Source organism: Ictidomys tridecemlineatus, chromosome 9 (genome assembly GCF_052094955.1).
Source record: "Ictidomys tridecemlineatus isolate mIctTri1 chromosome 9, mIctTri1.hap1, whole genome shotgun sequence".
NCBI classification, from domain to species: domain Eukaryota; kingdom Metazoa; phylum Chordata; class Mammalia; order Rodentia; family Sciuridae; genus Ictidomys; species Ictidomys tridecemlineatus.
Genome location: NC_135485.1, coordinates 52169382 through 52192017, shown reverse-complemented (window position 1 = coordinate 52192017; position 22636 = coordinate 52169382). Strand labels below are relative to the sequence as shown.

At 36.1% G+C, this 22636-nt stretch overlaps 1 long non-coding RNA gene across 1 annotated transcript in view; it reads left to right on the top strand.

The window, feature by feature from the left end:
* The window catches only part of LOC120892259 (uncharacterized), a 30153-nt gene that overhangs the window by 2198 nt on the left and 5319 nt on the right, over window positions 1-22636 (top strand). Inside the window, exon 2 of the long non-coding RNA XR_005736856.2 lies at window positions 2847-2933. This is a non-coding gene — a long non-coding RNA (uncharacterized LOC120892259). The remainder of the gene's footprint in view (window positions 1-2846; window positions 2934-22636) is intronic.

The following is a 22636-nucleotide window of genomic DNA, read 5'->3' as shown; positions in this document are numbered from 1 at the left end:
AATGTGTTTTATACTAGACATAATTTTGCCTGGTCCTAATGTGTTTCTGCAACATAGTTGGATCAGTCACACAAGACAGCAATGTCTTTCCTATTTGGAAAAGGGAAACTCAAAATAATAACAAAATACTCATATCTTCCACTCTAAGAAAATTGTGGCCAAAATCCTGGGTTAGATCATTTTTCCCCCTTACAACTACACCCTCAACTTTCTGGCTCCAGATTATAAAAGTGAAAAACAAAATTTTCTAAGAGAAAGAGTAAAGACTACTTCTTAGAGGCCCCATTCTCACTTTTAACTTCTTGACTTCTGGACCCATGTATTCACAGTAAAATAAAAAGACATCAATACCAGGGTATGATTTAGATTTAAAACATACACAATATCCTTCAATATATACCTTTAAATAACTAAGGTGTGGTCTTCTAAATAAAATCTCAAACAATTGTCATTAATTAATGAGTGCAGATTTTTATCAAGTTAAGTTTGAACCTTGTTGTATTTCCTTTTCTATTACTATATTACCTGGTCATGTTCAGCATTAAGATTGCTACCATGATTTACACTAAAACTTCTTTATGTCCACAGAATTTCATGGCAGCAATGCAACACTGAAGGGGAGAAATCCATTATTTGTAAATTATAAGTACTTCTGATGCATCCTCTAAGATATAAGGTGACCAGGGAAATCTGTTACTTGTGGCTAGCTAGAACTATAGGGAGTAGTGACTTCTTAGGAAGTAGTGGGTAGCTAATTGCTATTAACAGATAAAGCATCTGGCAGCTTCAGTAGCCAGATGACCTCAGTGAGAAAATTCATGCTGGACATTAATGTATAGTCCCCATCACAGTCACACTGTTCCTTTTTTATGCAATTTTTAAAAAATTATGTATGACAGCAGAATGCTTTACAATTCTTATTACATATAAAGAGCATAATATTTCATATCTCTGGTTGTATACATAGTATATTCACATGAATTTTTTTATCTTCATACATGTACTTTGGATAGCAATGATCATCACATTTCACCATCATTAATAATCCCATGCCCCTTTCCTTCCCGTCCACCCCTCTGCCCTATCTAGAGTTCATCTATTCCACCTATGCTCCGGTTCTCTATCACACTATGAATCAGGCTCCTTATATCAATGAAAACATTTGGCATTTGTTTTGGGGGGATTGACTAAATTCACTTAGCATTATCTTCTCTAATTCCATCCATTTACCTGCAAATGCCATGATTTTATATTTTATTGCTGAGGAATATTCCATTGTGTATATATGCCACATTTTTTCATCCATTCATCTATTGAAGGGCATCTAGATTGGTTCAACTGTTTAGCTATTGTGAAATGTAAGTAGGCCCTAATTTCCATAATGTGGGATTAGGCCCCAATTTCCTTAATAAGACTAATGTGGCACAAGAATTAAAATCAAGAATCAATAAGAAGGATGGACTCAAACTTAAAAGCTTTTTCTCAGAAAAAGAAACAATCTGTGAGGGGAATAGAGAGCCTACATCTTAGGAGAAAATCTTTACCCTTCACACATCAGATAGAGCACTTATCACTAGGGTGTATAAAGAACTCAAAAAGCTAAACATAAAAAAAACAACAACAACAAATAACCCAATCAGTAAATGGGCCAAGGACCTGAAGAGACACTTCTCAGAAGATGATGTATAATCAATCAACAAATACATGAAAAAATTTTCATCATCACTAGCAATTAGAGAAATGCAAATTAAAGCTACTCTAAGATTTCATCTCATTCCAGTCAGAATGGCAGCTATTATGCATACAAACAACAAGTTTTGGTGAGGATGTGGGGGGAAAAGGCACACTTGCACACTGATGGTGGGACTGCAAATTGGTGCAACCAATATTGAAAGCAGTATGGATATTTTTTGTAAAATTGGGAATGGAACCACCATTTGACACAGCTGTCCCTCTCATAGGTCTATAAACAAAAGACTTAAAAAAGGCATACTACAGGGACACAGCCACATGAATGTTTACCACTTTTCATTTGTACATGAGTTTTATACCAAATTCTGGAAGGTCAGGAAAAAGCAATTGACAGCCATAGGACAGGTCATAAATCCACCTTGTTACTGATTCAGTTTTCTGGATTTCACACCTTCTGGTGGGAAGTGGCATGGAATGTGAACATCCTAGTTACCTATGCAGAGTTGTATTGATATAATCCTATGTTAGATTTTCATATAATTAACCTTCCACTTTATATCAAGTATTTGCTCAACTAGTCAACCCATGAGTCACTGCCCTGACTCTGTATATTTGTAACACAAGCAAGCCATTGTTGCTCTCCCCACTGGACCCCAAACATTATCCAGATGTGGTGCTTCATAGTCTGCCAGTTGGAATGATTTTGTTTCACTCTTATCTTTCAGAGACATGTCTGAATGGGACTATATCTAAGACTACTTCTTGGGCTCTGTTCATATAATGCAAGGCATACATACCTGGTCCTGGAATATTTTCTCTGCTTTTAATAAAGACTTTCTCCATAAAGCTAAGATGGTGGTTTACTAAGATTTATCTTAAAATGTTAATAGTTTCTATGAAAGTCTAAGTCAACTAAGAAAATTTACTTATTTCTCTGGAACTGCTCAGGCCTATATATATATATATATATATATATATATATATATATATATATATATATATATATAATACATTTAATACTAGAATATTGTCAATGTTCAGTTCTATTTCTATTTTTATTATAACAATGGCCATGAGAAGTAGCATACTTATGATCAAGTTTCCAGTCTCATTCAAAACTTAGTAACAAGCTGATGACTGCTTTCTCTATGCAGGATAGAGATCAGCAGAGAGAGAGTAAAGGACCCTTTGGGCAAAAGAGTTTATGTGAGTCCAGGATATGACCACTTCAGATATCTCATGTAAGTGAAATTCTTGTGATATTTGTTTTTCTCTAGTTGGCTTATCTCACTAAGCATAAGACCCTTATAACTCATCCATATAATTTCACATGGCAAGATTTCCTTCTTTTTTAAAGCTGAATAGTATTTTATTTTAATTGTATATGATATTTTCCTTATTCATCCATTCACCAGGGGACATTTTGCTTAATGTCATATCTTGACTATTGTGAATAATGCTGCAATGAATATGGGAGTGCAAGTAATACCTACAGCATTCTGATTTCCATTTTTCAGATAAGTGATCAGATCGGATTGCTGGATCACATTGAAATTATGTTTTTAGACATGTGAGGAACCTCCATAATGTTTACACAGTGGCACTATTTTATGTTCCCACCAGCAATGAAATGCTTACCAGTTATCTACATCTTCATTAATACTTTATTATTTTGATATCTTGGTAATTATAAGCAGCAAAGATAGGATTATACTTACATTGTTAGAGAGTTTAGCTTATTCAATAATAAAAACAAGATATGATTTCTAGAGTTTCAGAAGTGTAGTATCCAGGTCATCGACATTTCCAGTTCTTAAAATTCTCATACCAAATGGTAGTACTTTCTACTCAGCAGTGAATATCAATACTCCATCACACCCTTCATTTTCATTCATTCCTTCAATTTTTCACCTGTATGCCCATAAGCATCACATCCTTTGGATTCTCTTCAGAAGTATGTTTTCTATCCACTGCCAGTTTTCAAGCGGACATCCACAGTAGCCCTATCCTTTCCATAGCCCTCAACTAGAGTGATATTTTAAATCTTAAATCATATGTATCCCCTTCAGGGACATAGTCTACCTAAGTATCTTGTGTCCTAAGGCACTTTCTGCATGATGAACCTCTGGTTGACCTAGACCATTTGACCCACCACTCTCGTTCTTGATATGTGGACCCTTGTCTACAGACAAAAAAAAAAACAACTAACTCTATGGGTCTTTTAATATCATGTTTCCTTTCCCTGAGATGCCATTTCCAGGTAATCCTTCAAATTTCAGCTTAAATTTTATTTTACTTAAAATAGTCTTTTCTTATTCTAAATAATCCCCCCCAAAAAAATTATCTATTTCAGTCATCTTGCTTTTTCTTAGATACGTGTCAATCAAAAAAATTTTTAAATGAAAACAAAGACTCATTTATTTTGATTTTCACTGCATCCCCTTTACCAAGGTGGGTGTCCTTAGGTGTAGGTGTCTCTTGCTCTTTTATAGACCCAGAAACCCTCATCTTCTCTTTCTTCTCCCATGTCTGTACAAAGCACAGGAAGGAGCAGCACAGGGGTAATTGTTAGCAACTCCTTGTGCTGGGAAGTGTGATCCTGAAGGTTATCTGTTAGCAACTCATTGTTATTTCTTTGATAACCAGTCCTCAATTTCTCACTCACTGTCTTTCAATACCTACACTGAATGCCAGACCTTCTACCCCTGTAGGAGCTCTGTGTTTGGGAGTTGGGTCCCTGATGACTTCATACCTGTGGCATGCTTGGTACCTGGGAAAGTTTTTGTGCAAAGGCATAGGATGTTCAGTTGCTATGGTAGACTCTTATCAGCTTTGACCTTAATCTTAAGCACATAGACCTGGGAATAAAGGAACTTGCTTGCTTGGTAACTACAATGTTTCACTAAGCTCTGGTGCTCCTGGAGCTGTCTGCCTAACAGTAACTTTAGAAAATGGACCTTCTTGAGAAGTGCACAAAGCTCTTAACATTGCATATTGTAACTATGAAATACAACTGCAGAATATGCAACCTTACTGATACTCTAAACAATAGTGTGGTTATGGTACTATTGACCTAATGTAGTCTATTGTTATAAATAATGGTGGCCACTTTGACAAAGGGCCACTCTGCCTCCTTTCTTGCCTCTGCATCTTGTCTGTCTCTCTTTCTACTTATTGTTATTATTCTTTACATGCCCCTTCCTCAGTTTGTCAAGGAATGTGACATTTTCTGACCTTTCAGGCCAGGCAAATTGGATCATTTTGAAGAATTATTCTTTTAACCTCATGTTCCCACCAACCTCATCTATTTGTCTTTACATTTCCTCATTCAAGGACTTTGAACCCCTAGATTATTTGGGAGTATCTGGGCATCAACTTGTTATGGCTGCTTCTGGTGATGTCTAGGGAAGGAAAACCCCAAGTCTTTGGAGAGTTATGGGTATTTAGCATAAAAAAAAATGGATCCAAATAATTTTAGTTCACGTGACTCAAAAAATTTCAATTTTAATTAGATAAACAGATGAAAATAAAGATATCTTTTAAATTACTAACTCACAAGTTTTTCTAGGTAGTCAACAATACAATGTTGGTTAATATAAAATGTCTAGAATATAGTAGTCATTGTTTCTAGGATTTTAATTTAACAAGAAAGAGATGGATAATGCTGTTAACTACACTTTTCTTCTATCTAGGTTTTTACAGTTAAAAATAACTAAATTAGATTTAACATCCAATGAGATTATTCTTCACAATTGTGTTTGTTAGAGAAGACATCTGGTTAACTTACAAAGTTAAAATGCTAAAACATTGACTGCTAAATATAAAAATCAAGTACTCATGACTGCTTAAATTTCATGTTAATATATTAAAAATTAAATATGTAGTTTTAAAGTGTAAAGGAAAAGAGTTTGAGATTGCTTTATTTCTTTGTCTTCACTAAAAATTATGGTTAGTAAGAGATAAGATTCTATCAAGATTAATTTTACATACAAAGAGTCAAATTCTTTCAGTAAATTTTAACTAAAGGACTATAAAAACAAAATATTTCATCTTATTAAAGTGAAGTAATTTATCTAAATTCAGAAATTTTATAAGGATTGTTTCAGAATGTAAATTTTAAAAAAGGAGTCAAAAACTAAGAATGAGGTATAAAAATGTTCTAGGTATGGAAATATATTTTAATATGAAAAGTAAAAAGAAAAAGAAATGTTTCTGGATGAAAAACCTTTTATATAGCAAAGTAAAAATGTTGTAGAATGTCTAAGTTATACATGGATTGTGGAGGGTGAAGCTCAAAAAGTTTGTTTGTGACTAATGGCTATAATTAACACAACAAATTAATTATTTCAGGTTTTCCAAAGGTCAAATATTAATGTATGGATATAAACAAAAGTTTAATTCTCTATGTGTTATAGTAACAAAAATTTCTTAAAATATTAATCTGATCTTATCCAACAAGATAATTTCTTATGTCTGTTAAGTTTTATTATTTAGAGAATGTAGCCTTAAAGAAATTAAGATTTGTACAACTCTGGGTAAACAATAAGTGCTATTTTAGAGTATTATACAACACTATGTATTCTGAATTTTCCTTTAAAAGCAAAATGTGGTTCATATAAAAACATCAGTGTAATTGTGGTGCTGTTAATGGCTTTTTGGTGTACTCAATGTATTCATATATTCCAAGTATAAAAGTCTTTAAAATATAAAGTTTAGAAGAACATTTTACTAAGCTAAACTTTTTCAAGTGAGAGTTTGAATTAAAGATTTGGGATTTTAAAAATTATGTTTCTTCACTCATAGCTATTATACAAAATAAATGTTATCGGTCTTGTTAATTACATTTTTTAATTTTCCTGGTAAACTCTATAACTGTTGTCTTTTGGTGCTCTACTTAAGTACAAATTCTAATATAAAAACCTGAGTAAATTTGAGATAACAGGCTATCACCTATAGCACAGACATAAGGCTAACTTCCAGTCCTAATACCAACCCCATCTAAATGGAAGGGGTAAATAACAATAAAATTATAGAAATTGAAGTTAAAGCCCAGTACTCCTATGTCAGGCCTGCTAAAACTGGCATTCCAGATGTTTAAAACCAGAACTTGGAGACTAGATTTAAGGAAGTGAAAGGGGAAAGAAAGAAAATAGCCAATGTTTTGCTCTTGCCTTCTGAGGTCAGCTCAACCCCAAGGAATGAGGTAACTTCTCTAAGGGTTTTGTAACTGTGGGCCACATGACCTTCTGATCATGAGGATCAATGAGAACATGGAGACCAGAAAGTCAAACAGTGCACATACTACAATGAAGAGAGTCATTTTAGCATATCCCTAATGCTTTCTAGGGAAGCAAGACCTTGATCTGTCCTAGCAGATGGCACTAACAAAGTTGAGAGGCTTCTCCCAAGTTCCCAAGAGTTACTCTCTGAGGAATCTCAGCTGACTTCTAATAGTAGGTGGGAACAAGATCAATTTGACCAGCTTGGTCTTAAAATCAGGCAAGAAAGTTATAACCAGTGATTTTTGGTCATTTAAAAAGAAAGATGATAGTTATTTTAATGTAACATAAGATGTACACTTGTGACAGCTCCCCAAGAGTAAGTAAGTCTGGAGGCTATAAAGGAGGGATTAGAATACAGGAGAGCCTGATTACTATCAAAAGAGACTATCAGAGTCAAAAGCTTTTTTAAGTCAACTTAAGACTTACAAATCTTCCTAGCCTCTTGTATAGGCAGGTTTGATCTGTGTTTGGTAGTATGATCATCTAGCCCTAAGTAATAGAAATAAAGGTATCTTCACTAAACACAGAGGCTATGTCAATAAAATGTTACTTTACAAAAAACAGATGACATTAGAGCCTAAAATACATAAACATAAAAAAGTACAGCAGTCCTAAAAAAATGGCATGATTGTAATTACTTTAGTAAAGGAGCATGTGAAGCATCTTCATCAGATCAGAGTGCACTTTTGGGTCAGATTAAGTCAGTCCCAATATTTAAAGGAAGTGAGAGCCCTAAAATCTTCAGGTAAAGACTCTCAAGGTAAAGAAGGCTTGCACATATGAGATCATAAGCGAGCAAAGTCACAGAGTGCAAAAGCCTATAAGGAGCCATTTAGGTCCTGCAGCAGCTTGAATTTAAAAGTGACACTTCCACCCATCTCCCTTTGGCCCCAAATGAGTTTTGGAAAATTGCCTCTGTAGCTTACACTTCAGATGTAAGTCTTGAGGATACAGAGATCTAGCAGAAAGTGAAACAGTAAGGAAAGCTACTGTTTGGAGCTTGAGAGGTAAAACCTCATACATAGGCCATTTGTAGCCATTTTTTCTTCCTCATTTATAAAATCAGTCCCTGAATGTGGGGTTTTATAGTTTATGGGGTTTTTTGTTTGTTTGTTTGTTGCTGTTGTTTGTTTTGGAGATCATTTTCCATTCTCCCAGTTGGTACAAAGCCAGGTTTGGATGTAGAAAATCATAAGACATCTCCTTTTTCTCAACTGTGATTAGGTCCTGTCCCATGATTACTTATTAGGACAGAGTTCCCCTCTAAACAAAAAAAAATTTTAAAAATGAAATAAATGAAAGAGAACAGAACATGGGCATCTGGTCTGAGGGAACTGTCTCTTTGGCTGGGGGATATCTTCCTGACCCTGGAGCCTGTAGCTCCTAGAGCATCCAGCTGTTCCTACCTCTCCTCCCATGACCTCTGAATTTAACTGTTGCCTTTCCAATGTGGTCATGACTTCTCTCCTCTTTCAAGGGTTGCCATTAAAAAGGTGTAAACCTCGACTGTCCACCCTTGCCATGTAACTTGCTACTCTGGGAGACCATATGACACATGTTTTTCTTGTAATAAATCTAGGTTGTCTATGCTGAGCCTACCATTAGTTAATGAACTTTTTTTTGGGGGGGGGCGGGTCTAGACCTCACTCAAGATGGAGAATCATAGCTGAATCTAATTTACATTTTTGGCACAATTTTTTGTTTTTAAAAATAGGGCCTGAGGAGTCTTAGGCCTACACATAGGAATCTCAGACTACTTGCCTTAATTTTTAGAGAAGAGGCTAAGCAATAAACTGTTATAAAATTTCACATTTTCCTCTGATGGTAATGATTCTCTGTTGGGGAGTTGGTATTGAGGCCATGGTTGGCAGCAGAAGAACAATAGGGATAAAGACTGGAATAAAGAGTTTGTGTTTGCTGTGGGCCAAAGGAATCTCCAGAGCGCAAGGAGGACATCTAGTGGTTGTTAAACTCTTTTAACACCCTTTCCCCCAAGGGATCTAAAGAAGAGGTCAATTGAAAGATTCAGGATTTTCCTTATGAATCTTTTTATGCAAAATTTTTCTCTTTCAATGACTAGAGACTGATTGGAGAGGAAAGGGGGTGCTCAGGAGGAATGAGCAGAAGGAGGAAAGTGTGGTCAGCTATTACAGAGGTTTATGTGTTACTGGAGCATTTTCTCAGCACTGCTTGATCAACCAGTCACCACAGGATACCCAGAAGGCTATCAGGAGAGGAGGTCGAAGAAGAAGCCTTTGAATTCACCAGGAAGAGACCCCAGTTAGAATCTCACAGTTGCTTCCGTCTTTTACTCAACTCTTCAAATCCAGAGGCAAAGTGGGATTAGGAGTTGCTGTCTAATAGCACCAGATATACTCCAAGCCAGAATAGAAAACAGGGAAGAGATTTTTGTAGAACCAATGTTCTCCAGAAATAAAGAGAAGAGACAGAAGACGAAAAGACACAACTCTGAAAGATATGAGGTGTAGAAGCTTACCTCAGTGATTATTCCAGCAGTCAGAGATCATGATCAGGTCCTTGTGCCCCCAGTGTCAAAGATTAAATACTTGAAAAATGCTGAGACAAGCATAGAAATGTAAATTTTATTTAAGAGAGGGACACAGAGGTAGCAGACTTCTCTGGGGAACAGGAGACCCAGAGATCTGTGTCTATGGGAGTGGGTGTGTCTTGCTCTTTTTTTAAAATTTTCATTTTTTAAAAGTTGATGGATTTTTATTTTATTCACTTATTTACTTGTGGTGCTGAGACTTGAACCCAGTGCTTCACACATGCTAGGCAAGCACTCTACCACTGAGCCACAACCCCAGCCCTTGTGTCTTGCTCTTTTATAGACCCAGAACCTCCACCTTCTGTTTCTTATCTCATGTATGTGATGAAGGGCAGGAAGGAGAAGCACAAGGGGTAATAGTTAGCAACTCCTTGTTCTGGGAAGTGTGATCCTGAAGGTTAGCTCATTGTGGTGAGACTGCAATAAATCATGGAGATGGAACCATCTTTGTTCACCAGGTAGTGGGACACCAGCTGGCAGTGGAGGGCAAACCACAAGTTTGCACTTCTTGGCCCCCTCCAGGGGATAAAGCAAATCTTCTATAGACCAAAACCACAAGTAAAGCATGTCAGTACATTAATCATAAGTGGCTGTTGCTGTGATTCAAAAGCATAAACAAAAATCATGAGATCTAAAATCATAAGCAGAAGAGGAAGTGGGTCAAAATGACCCTAGTTGAGCGTAAGTTAAAGAATGCTTACTAACGTCTAGACAACTACATTCTACACAGTTAGGGTACATTGCACAAATGCAGTGTATAAGAACAGAAGAGATAATTTTGTCATTTTTTGTTGCCAATATGCTATGCTAAGCAATTGTTGGTAGGTATAGTGGTAGGGTTTTCTCATGAAAAGAGGCATTTCTTACATGACATGGAGTCTCTGTAAAATGGAGTCTGTTTTGTCACTGTCAATATAACCTGGCTCATAACAATGTTAGCAACCCATTGTTTTTTCTCTGTCTCCTCAACTTCCATCATTCATTACCTACACTCAATGACAGACCTTCTACCCTGTGCCTCAATTTGTTGATGAATGTGACATTTCCTGACCTTTCAGGCTAGGCAAGACTCCAGGCAGATAGCTTTTTTGAAAAGAAACATATGGGGAGTCATTAAAGTGAATCCTTTCATAGAATAGTTAACCTTGTGTTCCTACCATGTCATCTATGTGTCCCCTTGCAATAGAATATACATCTTTACCTTACAAACCCAAACAGAGGTCTGTATTTATATGGATCATTCAGGGAATTTTCTATATCCTTCAATTATTACTAATAAAATAGTTTTCTATATATTTAAATAATGAGCTGGAATCCAGGAGACTCAAGCTGGCTGAATTAATTGTATTCTTCAGAGATACATTCCTATTATCTAGAAATAATTGAGTGGTGATTTGGTACATATATTTTGGAAGTTATCTGTCATTTGTAAGTTACTGAATAGAAAAAATGAGTTACCCAATTTATTTGTCATTTAAAATTGAGACAAATTTAGTTGTCTCAATTTTCCACTGAGAATTGCTGTTGAAGGGCACCATGCTCAGCTCTATGGTTAATTTTTTTATGCTGTAAAAATATGCACAAAACTATTGGTTTGGTTCTTGTTTTTCCTTCCCCTTCTCTGTCCCTCTTCCTCTAATTCTTTTATTCCTTTCCTTCTATCTTTTCTTAACATTTCATTAATGCCCCCTTATATTTGACGTACAGAAGCTAAATTATTCTAGGGAAACTAACGTTACCTTTCCCTTGATAGTTTATCAGAAAATCAGTGACCCAATTTTCCTATTTGAACTATATGTTAACTCCCTCCACAAAACTATTATTTGTTTGCTTCAGAATGATTCACTGTTGCAAGAAACAAACTGGTCAAGAAGCAGCAAGCAGCACTTGGGGAGGAGATCTCCAAACTTTATTTTATGTTGGCAGGCCCAGAGGAAAACAAAACTCCAAATACTGAGCCCTGATCCACCATTTCTTACAACTTTTGTAGGTTACTTTGTGTCATCTTAGAACCATCTGATCATTGGACCTTTTTGTATCCTTAAAAAAAAATCCTAATCTATGAGGCTGAAAGCCTTGTGCAGGGTCTCTAACATAAAGCTTGCTTACAGAAACAGATAAGCAGCAACAGCTCTTCTCACAGTTTCTGTTATATTTCAAGAGGGAGTGAGTAGTCCAGTTGGCACAGTGGGGTACTCTGGTAATCCCAGCAGCTTCACAGGCTGAGGCAGAAGGATCACAAGTTCAAAACCACCTTTAGCAAAATCAAGATGCTGAACAACTCAAGCAACTCAGTGAGGCCCCATCTCTAAATAAAATAAAATAGGCAAAATAGGGATGGGGATATGGCTCAGTGGTTGAGTGCCTCTGAGTTCATTCCCCAGTACCAAAAACAAAAAGGGAGAGAAAGTGGTCAGGCACATAGAGTAGTTATTTACAATCCAAAAGGCAGGAACCCGGGGCTGGGGATGTGGCTCAAGCCATAGTGCGCTCACCTGGCATGCGTGTGGCCCGGGTTTGATCCTCATCACCACTTACAAACAAAGATGTTGTGTCCACTGAAAAAACTAAAAAATAAATGTTAAAATTCTCTCTCCTCTCTCTCTCTCTCAAAAAAAAAAATTAAAAAAAGGTAGGAACCCTTTAATTAGGCTGCATGGAGAAAGGCTGTGGAGGGGTGGCTGAACCTTTCCGTAGACATTGGTTTCTTACCATAATGTTTTATAATTTTATTTCACAACCAGATCTCATTTTGCCATCACATTACTCCATTATGTGAAATTCTGGGGAAAGTTGAAATTTAGCTAATCCAGACATATTGGGATTTCTAGTTTTCTCATTCATGCTTACATAATTTTGAACTTCCTGTAAATTGTACTGAAAATCTAGCAGACAATATACCAAAGTAGAACAATTACATTGAGAGATTTTATGTGTTTTATGACATGACATTCATTTTTTCTTAAAAGATTACAGCCTTTGAAGCCATATTTAAAGTTTGGTAGTTAGTGTAGTTAGGTAAATCGGGTCTAATATGGAGTGAAATCTAAAATGGAGGCCATGCTGACAATGATTCTGGGAAATACAGGACAACTCATGGAATGTTAATGAAGTCCTGGAAAAGCCTCTAGGCCCAAAGTCCATCCCAAAGAAATGTTAATGAACAGCCCTAGCAAATTTGAAGATAGCCCATCCCAACGAAGTGTTAATGAAGTCCTTACTGCCCAGATTACTTGTTTGGCCCACCTGTGTCCCAACCCTTCCCCTTACATTCCATCACCAAAACTATAAAAATGGGAGACAACCACACTTCCATGGATTCCACCTCTTGGGTCCCCTTCTTCCTCCTGGAGAAGTCTTTTCAGCTGTTCTTTAATAAACTTCTAATTTCTACTCTGACCTTGCCTTGGCATGCTTCTCTGGTGTTATTCTTCAACATTGGGGAAGCAAGGACTCGACAATGGCCAACAGCGGTAACATATTGGAGGTCCCACCGAGATTTTACACCGAGGTAAGCACCTCTCCATGCACCCCATGTCTGTTTGAGGTGCATCTTTATCTCTCTTTCTTTATGGAGGGTGAGGTGGGCACCCGACGGCTACTTAAACTCAATTAGTACAGTCGCCACTCTTTAAGACTCGGGTGCGAGGTTTCCCAGCCTAGGCAGCTCTCAATCACCTGTTCAATACAGAGCAGGCATGTGGGGTTCTGCCAAAGCCGCTTCCAACTTTTCTGTCAGGGCCTGGAGAGCAATTGGCATGAGTACACAGTGTCCCAAATCCCAATCTGCCTCGGAAGTGTGGAGGTAGAGGAAGGAATTTGGAACAACTGCGGAATTCTGGTCTGGAATACACTCAGACGTATTCCTAAGGTTCCTTTCTCTTGAGCCCCTTCCCGACAGCCCTCAGGGGTATCCAAGGTGATCGGTAGATGAATGGCACTGAGGGAAAGCCCCAATTACATTTGCTTCCCTATGGGCTACGCAACACTCCCAAATTCGAATCCATTCCCTCCTGAATGCTCCCCTTCCTTTGAAGGTCAGACATGTTAGCAATTCAGGTTGTAGGACTGAGAGAAAGGCATGAGATAATTAGTAAAATCTGCCCAGGTTCCCTAAGGTGCATAGGTAACTTTCACTAGTCTGTTTTACTGCCCCAATGTTTAAAATGTTCTGTGTTCTCTTTAAGCTGCTAGAGAGGCATTTTTAGAATCAACTCCTCCGGTAATCTCTCTGATAGAAAGTGCTACATTACAACCAGTAGATATCCCTTAACCCTTAGGCAGTTCCTTTAGTCTACAGAGCAAAGACAAAAAAGAGTGCATGATTCTCTTTTGTAATGGGTTTTTAGTGGCCGGGAGGATAAGCAGTAATGACCTTAAGTCTGAATCCTCCCAGGGTCTCTGGGACAGGGCAAACTGAGATCCTAGCACTTTGCTAAAGGGGACCAGAAACCCCTTAGCAAAGCAAGGTGGGAGACAGGTTTTCTGGACTGTTTAGGAAGCTCAAGCCTATGAGAACAGTTTTCTCTGGCATGGCACGGGCACCTGAGTCCTGTTTTCTTCTCACTCAGATGGGAGCTTCTCTCTCTCCAATATTCCAGGTGCACACTAGCCTGCGTATTGAAAAATTGGGATAGATTTGATCCTCAGAGGACGCTCAAGCAAAAGTGACTCATTTTCTTGGCCTGGCCTCAATACAAACTCTCTGATGGAGAAACCTGGCCACCAGAGGGAAATATCAATTTTAATACAATTTTACAGCTTGATAAATTTTGCAAAAAGAAAGGGAAATGGTGTGAGGTGGTTTTCTTTGCTCTAAGGGAAAATCCTAAATTATGCCAAGAGTGTAAAGTAGACTTAGCTATGATATGTGCAATGAATAGAGAAAATCCTGGGGACTGACTGAGGAAAAAATCAGGAGGACCCACAAAATCTCCATCTGCTGGCCTCTCTGCATCTGCCCCAAAAGGCAAACCAAATATATTACCTCTCCAGGAGATGCCAGGAGAATTTGGGCTGATCAAAGTACACACCCCCTTCTCCCTTCAAGACCTAAGGCAGATAAAAACTGACTCTACTGGAAAGTTAGGAGATATGCCAGATTGCCTGGGATTGGACCTAACCAAAGGAGCTAATCCTGTAAGTAAAAGGAGAGACTGAGGGACTCCTAGCAGCTGCCAAAGTCATTTTGCTTTGGGGAACTTCCTCATTCCTTTCCTGCACCTTAAGGATTACTTCACCTCTGTCTACTTAAAAAAAAAAAAAAAGAAGGGGACACTGAAGGCAGTAAAGTCACCACACCAAGACCCTTGATTTCACACTTCTGGTTGCCCCTATGTGAGAACATCTGGTCCACTTGTTGGGAAATCTATGGTGCCACTAATGTAGGAGTCATAATTAAATGGGAGTTAGAAACATGGGGAGATTTTCTCTTATCTGGTCTGCTTTAAAGGTTATTATAGATTGTTTCTTGGGGATGATCTTGGCTGAATGTGTATCTAAAAGATGATTTTTTATTGTAACAATCTGGTATCTGAATGGGTTTTTGAAGCATTGCATAATCTTGAAATTAAAAGTTGGGTTTAGGTAATTGTTTAGATTTCAGATAGTTCATGCTAGAAACTTAAATACTTAGGATGGAAAATTAAAGAACTCTACTTCCAAGTGGGCAAGTTACTTCCAATCATTTAGTTTTATCTTTTCATCAATTTTTGAACTGGATAGCCTGAGAAGATTTCACTAGTTGTACCATTGAATTAACTTGGGCAAGGATAGTAAATTATGATATGGTATCTGTTTCCTTCAGTGTGTAAGATTTAGGAAAGAAAAGTGTTGAATTGGAATGCTGGTCTAGCTTATTAAAATGACATTAAATAGCAACAGTCTTGGAAATTTTTAAAGCTTAATTTTGGATATACATGGTAGTGTGTGGTTCTCTTTTGAAAAATTTTTCAGGTGATTTAATGTAACTTAATACGACTTTAGGAACTTCAGAACAAAGGAAGTAGCTTAATGATCCTATAGAAATTTCTTCTGATGGTAGCCTTTATATTACTAAGTAAGATCCTATTTTCAGTTTTGTGTAAGCATGTTTTTCTAGTGTAGAAAGATGTAAAGATATGAAATTTTGTGAATTGTATCTTAAACTTGTATCATAATTTTCAACATCCAAACCTGAAAATTGTGACTTATGGTTAAAATGCCTTAGGCATGAGGCTTCTCCTCAGAATTCCAGTTTTTCTTGCTCCTCCCAGACCTCAGGCAGGATTTAAGTTGAAATGCAAATAGAAGAAGCCTGGAGTTCAGTAGGAGACAGATCTGAGGCCCAAGGGAAAAAAAGGAGTAAAAGTTTCTTTTTATGGGAACTCAAACTAGACCAAACCAAAAAGTAAATTGTATGGCATTTATTAATTACTGGCCGGTCAATTTTTTTCTAGGACTTTTGCTTTTTCTTAGATTCTGTATTTTTTTGAGCATGATTTTGATCCTACAGACTTAGGTTAATGTTTTTCTGATAAGTTCTATTTTTGATCAACTGTGGAGTTTTTTAAACATTGCAAAGGATATTTCACCTGAGAAAAGCTACAAGGCCTTTACTATTGTGTTATGTGTTAAACTTGTGTTATGTGTTGTATGTATAAATGTCTGTATGTGTGTATGTCCACATATCATGCAGTGATAAGACAATTGACAGATGGAGTGCTCATGAAAAATTAAAAAAAAATGGATCCAAATATTTTTGATTCACGTGTTGCAAATGGTTCAATTTAAATTGGGTAAACAGATAAAAGTAAAGACAAGACGTCTTTAAAATTAAGCTTATACATTTTTCTAGGTGTTCAAAAAAGAGCCTAATAAAATGTTGATGTCTATGAAATAATCTGCCTAAATTCAAAAATTTACAAGTATGTTTCAAAATGTGAACATAAGGAGATTAACAGATAGAAAATAAAAATTAAAAGGTTCTAGGTATGGATTTAATAGAGGGAAAATGTGTTTCTGGATAAGAGAATCTACTAAGTAATTAAGAGGGTTTAAGTAAGTGATAAAGAAGGTCTGTATAAGTTGATTATATGTAAGTTTTTTGAGCAAGTAATCTTAAAGAAATTAAACAGTGGTTAAACAAGTACTGATGTTTTAGAGAATTGTGCTATGTTATTTATTTAAAAAGCTAAACTTTGTTAATATAAAAACATCAATGTAATTGTGGTGCTATTAATGTGTTCATATCTTCCAGGTATAAAAGTCTGTAAGAAAAAAAAAAAGAGCATTATATCAAGCTGGTGTTCTAAAGTTGTATGATAATTTTAGGCTTATAAAATGTTGGAGATTTATTTATATCATTTGTCTTCTATAACTGGACTTGTTATCAATAAGATATGTAAAGTTCTATGTTACTTTTTACACTAAGATACAATTTAAGTGCATTTTTAAGTTAATGAGAGCCTAATCTGTGTAAAGGTTTTATTGCAAAACACAAAAGTACATTGCTACTTTTCTACAAAAGGTTAAAAGCTTTCATATTTTCTTTAATTCATGTTTTAGGTGTGATATTATATTGTGTTAGCTAATATTCATGTAAACTTAAACAACAATTTATGTAGGCTTTGTAAAATGATGTTTAAAAAGCAAAGATCAGTTTCAGAACTACAGTACTTAAGATTTATGAAGAACCCTGCCTTACCTGAGATAAGGATCTATGTCCCATCTCACTACATGTGAAAGTGACTATGCAAGAAGTAGGCCAGATTTCAGTACATTTAAAGTTGTGTCCAAAAGTTGTTTTTTGTCAAGATTACTAGGATCTCAAACAGGGGATTATGATGTATAACTCTGCCAAAATTCAAGGTAGCTATTGCATGAACTAAACGTTTTTACTCTTGTTAATTTTATTTTGTAGTTTTCTTATAAATGGTCTAAAGATTGCCTGTTAATATTTTGCAGAGGTACTGATTTAAAAACACACAACCTGGGTTAATTTAATATAATGAGTTATCACCTTCAGGATAGAGAGATAGACATTAAAGCCCAGTACTCTTAATATAAGGCTGTTGAAATTTATTTGCTGGATGTTTATGATTAAGTTTTAAAATTAAAGTTAAATTAAAAGGGCTAAGAAAACCAATTTTTGGCTCTTGCCCTCTGAGTCAGTCTGAATCCAGGGAACAGGGGACTTCTCCAAAGAGCTTTGCAACTCTGGGCCACATAACCTCCCGATCAGGGAGATTAATGAGACCACTGGAGGACAGAAAGACAATCAGTGCATTTGCTATGAAGAGGAGGGTCATCAGAGAAGGGAGATACCCCTGATGCTTCTGAGGGAAGCCACATGGTCAAGCAAGACCTGGACCCATCCTAGCGCAAATGGCACTAGCGGAACTGAGAAGCTGCTGTAAAGTTCCCCCAGGACTCCCAGGGAAACTCAGCTGACTGTTAACAATAGATAGAAACAAAAGTCAGTTTGACTTGCTTCATTTTAAACACTTAGCAAAGATGGTTAAAGCCAAAACACAGCCATTCCTGGGTATTTTAAATAATAATAGCTAAATGTAACTTCCCAAAATAAGTAAACTGGAGGCTACAAAGGAGATTCTCAGACAGAAATACTTGATAACTATTAAAAAGAACTGCCAGAGGAGTTTTTAGTTTAAAGCCTTTATTTCTAACCTACACCGGTAGGCTTGGTGTTTAGTATGGTTATCCAGCCCTAAGTAACAGAATTAAAGATTTCTCTATTAGAAACAGAGGTCATACTAGTAAAAGGATTTTGCAAGATCAGATGACATTAAATTATTAAACTATATCTTAAGGGAAAGGACATCTGTAACCCTAAAAGTGAAATGTTGTGTTTACATCCCTGACAATTCTGGCAATGTGACAAATATACTTAAAGATTTACATGCTGAGATAGAAGCCATGTCCTCAGCAACTTTGTCATGGAAACAATATCTTAGCTCCTGGTTCTCTGTTACTTCCTGGTGGAAAACATTGTTAGTCTCTGTCTTTGGCATCATACTTATTGGCATATTCCTGTGCTATAGCATTTATTGCTGCATTAATCTTGTTCCAGTACTAATGAATTCTTGTTTCTCTTATAGACAACCCATCACTCAAATGGCCCTCTAGCCTATTATTTCTCAATCGGACTTCTATCATGGACCACTTGATAGACCCAATTTTTAAAGGGAACTCCAAACTGCTTGCCCCACATAGTCCCCTTTCAGCCTGAAGAAGCCAGAAGGATCTTTGCCCCCTTTCCTTACAGCAGTAAGGAGTTCCCAAAATTAGAAAGGGAAATGAAGCCAGATTTAAAGTTAGGTAGTTAGTGTAGTTAGGTAAATCGGGTCTAATATGGAGTGAAATCTAAAATGGAGGCCATGCTGACAATGATTCTGGGAAATGCAGGACAACTCATGGAATGTTAATGAAGTCCTGGAAAAGCCTCTAGGCCCAAAGTCCATCCCAAAGAAATGTTAATGAACAGCTCCAGCAAATTTGAAGATAGCCCATCCCAACGAAGTGTTAATGAAGTCCTTACTGCCCAGATTACTTGTTTGGCCCACCTGTGTCCCAACCCTTCCCCTTACATTCCATCACCAAAACTATAAAAATGGGAGACAACCACACTTCCATGGATTCCACCTCTTGGGTCCCCTTCTTCCTCCTGGAGAAGTCTTTTCAGCTGTCCTTTAATAAACTTCTAACTTCTACTCTGACCTTGCCTCAATGTGCTTCTCTGGTGTTATTCTTCAACACTGAGGAAGCAGGGACTCGTCAATGGCCAACAGTGGTAACACCTTGATAAACAGAGACATGAAGCTGAACATGTTCAGTTTGCTTTTCCATAGTAAGTAATTTTTTACAAACTTAACCAAGAGCAGATAAATAGCTTAAGAAAAACCTCTTTATTTTAAATATAGAAAATTAGATTCTGGTCTTATATTAGTATATTGAATTTTGACCTCAAAAACAGCCCTTAAATAATCTTTTTAATAAAACCAAACTCCATATACAAATTTCTTAAGGCTTATCCCCCACAAGCTTCTGTGTTTTATTTCTACAATCTACAACATGTTTATATCCTTAATTTTGTTCTATCTGTTTCCTTTCTATCATGGAAATTAGGATGAAATTCTTAATTTTTACATACAAAATTTTTTCTAAGAAAAAAGCTCTTGTATTTGTAACACTCATACATATTTCTCCTTATTGTTGAGTCTTTTCTACTTTTTCTGCCTTCCCTTCCTTAAGTTTACAATTTAAAAGAGCTCTTCTGAAATTTCTGAATTTAGAAAAATTACTTTATCCTTAATGTTATAAAATGCTTTATGTTTTTATTATAGTGTTTTCATCAAAGCTCAGTATAAATTCTGTGTATTTTTTGTATATAAAATTACATATATTAATTAGGTTTTTATCTTTTAGTAAACTTGCCTATTAGTAAAGATCCCAAAACAAATTGATATTTTCTTCCTATTATAATTTATAATAACATGACCATAGGCCCAAAAGTAATCTTTTAGATTTTAAGAAGACAATATGTAAATATAAATAAATTTATATTTAACAATCATTATTTTAGTATTTTAACTTATAAATGACTCAGATATTTTACATCTATTGTATTCTTAGAAGTTGATACAGGCAATGCCACTGAAACATATCCTCCATTTTAAAGCAAAAATCACTTCGTGGACACTCTGATTCAGCTTGACCTAAACTCCCTCAATGCTCTATCATCATGCAAAGAAACATTTCATTATCATAAGCAAGGAAATTGTTATCAGGACTGAAATCCTGAAAATGCCTAAACAAAAATCTCCCCCTCCCTCAATTCCCTATAAGTACCTCAGGTTGTAAGTGGAAGACAGGTTTCATTCTGCACTGTGCCCCTCTTCACAAATTTGTCCCAAAAAATTCTGTATTGTTTTTGAGGCACCTCTCTTCTCTGTTCCCTTCTTTCAGTTCTTTGCTTACACATATAAGACTTAGATTTTAAATTATATGAAGAGCATTCTTATAAGAATTTATATATTTACTTTTCCCAAATTTATTTTTAACAGTTTTTTATATTACCCATAATGAACAAAGTATCAGATGAGCATAGTTAAAATTTTATGGCTAGCAACCTAGGCAAATTAAGATCAATTGTTTTAATTCTAAAAACATTTTTACTTTTATCTTACCAACAAAATTGCTTTTAAGACTTACCAAAGTCATGTGAACTAAAAGACTTTAGGGTTTATGTTTTTTGGAAAAATTATAAGCATTCATTTATTTGTAAGCTAATATGATGCCATGTAAAAAATATGCAGACACAAGCACATATGAAGACACAAAATACTATGCACTTACATACACAAATATACATGAAAATGACTGAAAACAAAGATTTAATAGTTTTCATTCACTAGGTAATTGGTCCCCCTGGTATGCAACAAGAAAGAAATAGTCACTAGATAGAGAACATGTCAGATATAGAGCCTGTCATAGATTTTATTGCATAATACAGACGTGGGAAAGGTCCTTATAATTGGAGGTGGCAATGGCAGTAACTTCTGGTCATGGTTGACAATAAATAGTTCAGGCATGACTTGTCATTCATGAGGAATATTCACATTAATTATCATCACTGTTATTCCCCTCTTTAGGACCCTTCAACTGGGAAGATTTATTCTATTTTTCTTTTTAGTGTCAAGTGAGTTGAGGATTAACTCTTGAGAAATTCATTCCTGAGTAAAGACAGTTGAGGAAAAAAGTATGTAGAAAGAGAGGCAAAAGTTGTAGGTATTCTGACCTAGGAAGTAGACAAGAAATCATGTGAGCAGACTCCCAGAGAGTAACTGGCACCCTGATTCCCACAGTAGTCTCCCTCTGAGGCTATTAAGATAACTATGCAGGTATTCTACCTGGTTTTCATAGTAACACCTTAGGTGTGAAAGGCTCTCTGTTTGCAGTAACCTGGACCTTATCTCAGTTAGCTAGCACTCAGGGTTAAAGGAATGCTGGTTAGAGTGTTGTCATTGGTGGTGGATAATATGTAACTTTTGGGTTAATAAAGATAGTGGCAGAGAGAGGTAGACATTCTTTTGTCTGCCATCCTTCTGTCTGTCTGCACCTTCCCTGTGTGTCTGTGTCTGTCCTTTGTGCATCTCCTTCACAGGTATTCCTCCAGAAGTGTTCCTTTACAAAAAGTCTTCAGTTGTAGAAAATAAACAAACAGGAAAAAAATAATAGAGGGTAAAGAGCCAAAAGTGAATTCACCAGAAAAAAAGATGAAGTCAGAGAGGAAGAGGTATTTGTCAAAAATTAAAAGTTCCCAGTTACTGTAGTAAGAGCACACACAGAACATTGAAATTAGAACAGAGAGAACTTCCAGTTCAAATTAAATTCAAAACAGATATCTCAAAGCATGTGAGGACTCACAGATTGGGGTAGATTGCTAAATCAAAGAGATCAGTATCCATGTAAAACCATTACTTTAGCGGGAGTCACCACTGTGGGTTTGTGCCCCACATATGCTCTCAAAGATATTATTTTGTCTTCCTCTTTCTTTTCTTTTCTTAAAGGGGTTAAGATAAAGAGACATATCTAAGAATTGACAGCCCACAATGCAATGGAGTAAATAAGGAAGAAAATTTTCTTATAAGATTTTTGCCAAAGACAAGGGGATGAGGAGAGAAATTTTATTTCATAACAAAATGAAAGAAATTAAGATAGCTTGTGTGGTTTTAGCATCTTGGATTTTTAAACAGACACTATGTTTACTTTCATCTCAAATTAATATGAGAGTCAACAGATGTGTAGTTCTGATCAAGATAAGCAGCCATGAATAATAAATTATTTTGGTATCCATAGAAAGAAAGATAAGAAAAAAGAGTGAAAGAAAGAAATGGGGGGAGGCAGAGACAGTAAGCTAAAAGGTTATTCAATTAACCCTAAAATTACTATATATAAGAAAGTAAATGAAAAAAAAATAATGGAAGAAAAACCCAGTAGACTTTAGCACAGTTAGAATTCAAAGATTCTAACAGGTCCCCAAGGACAGTGTCAACCACCACCCAATTGCCACTTTAAACTACACTGTATATGG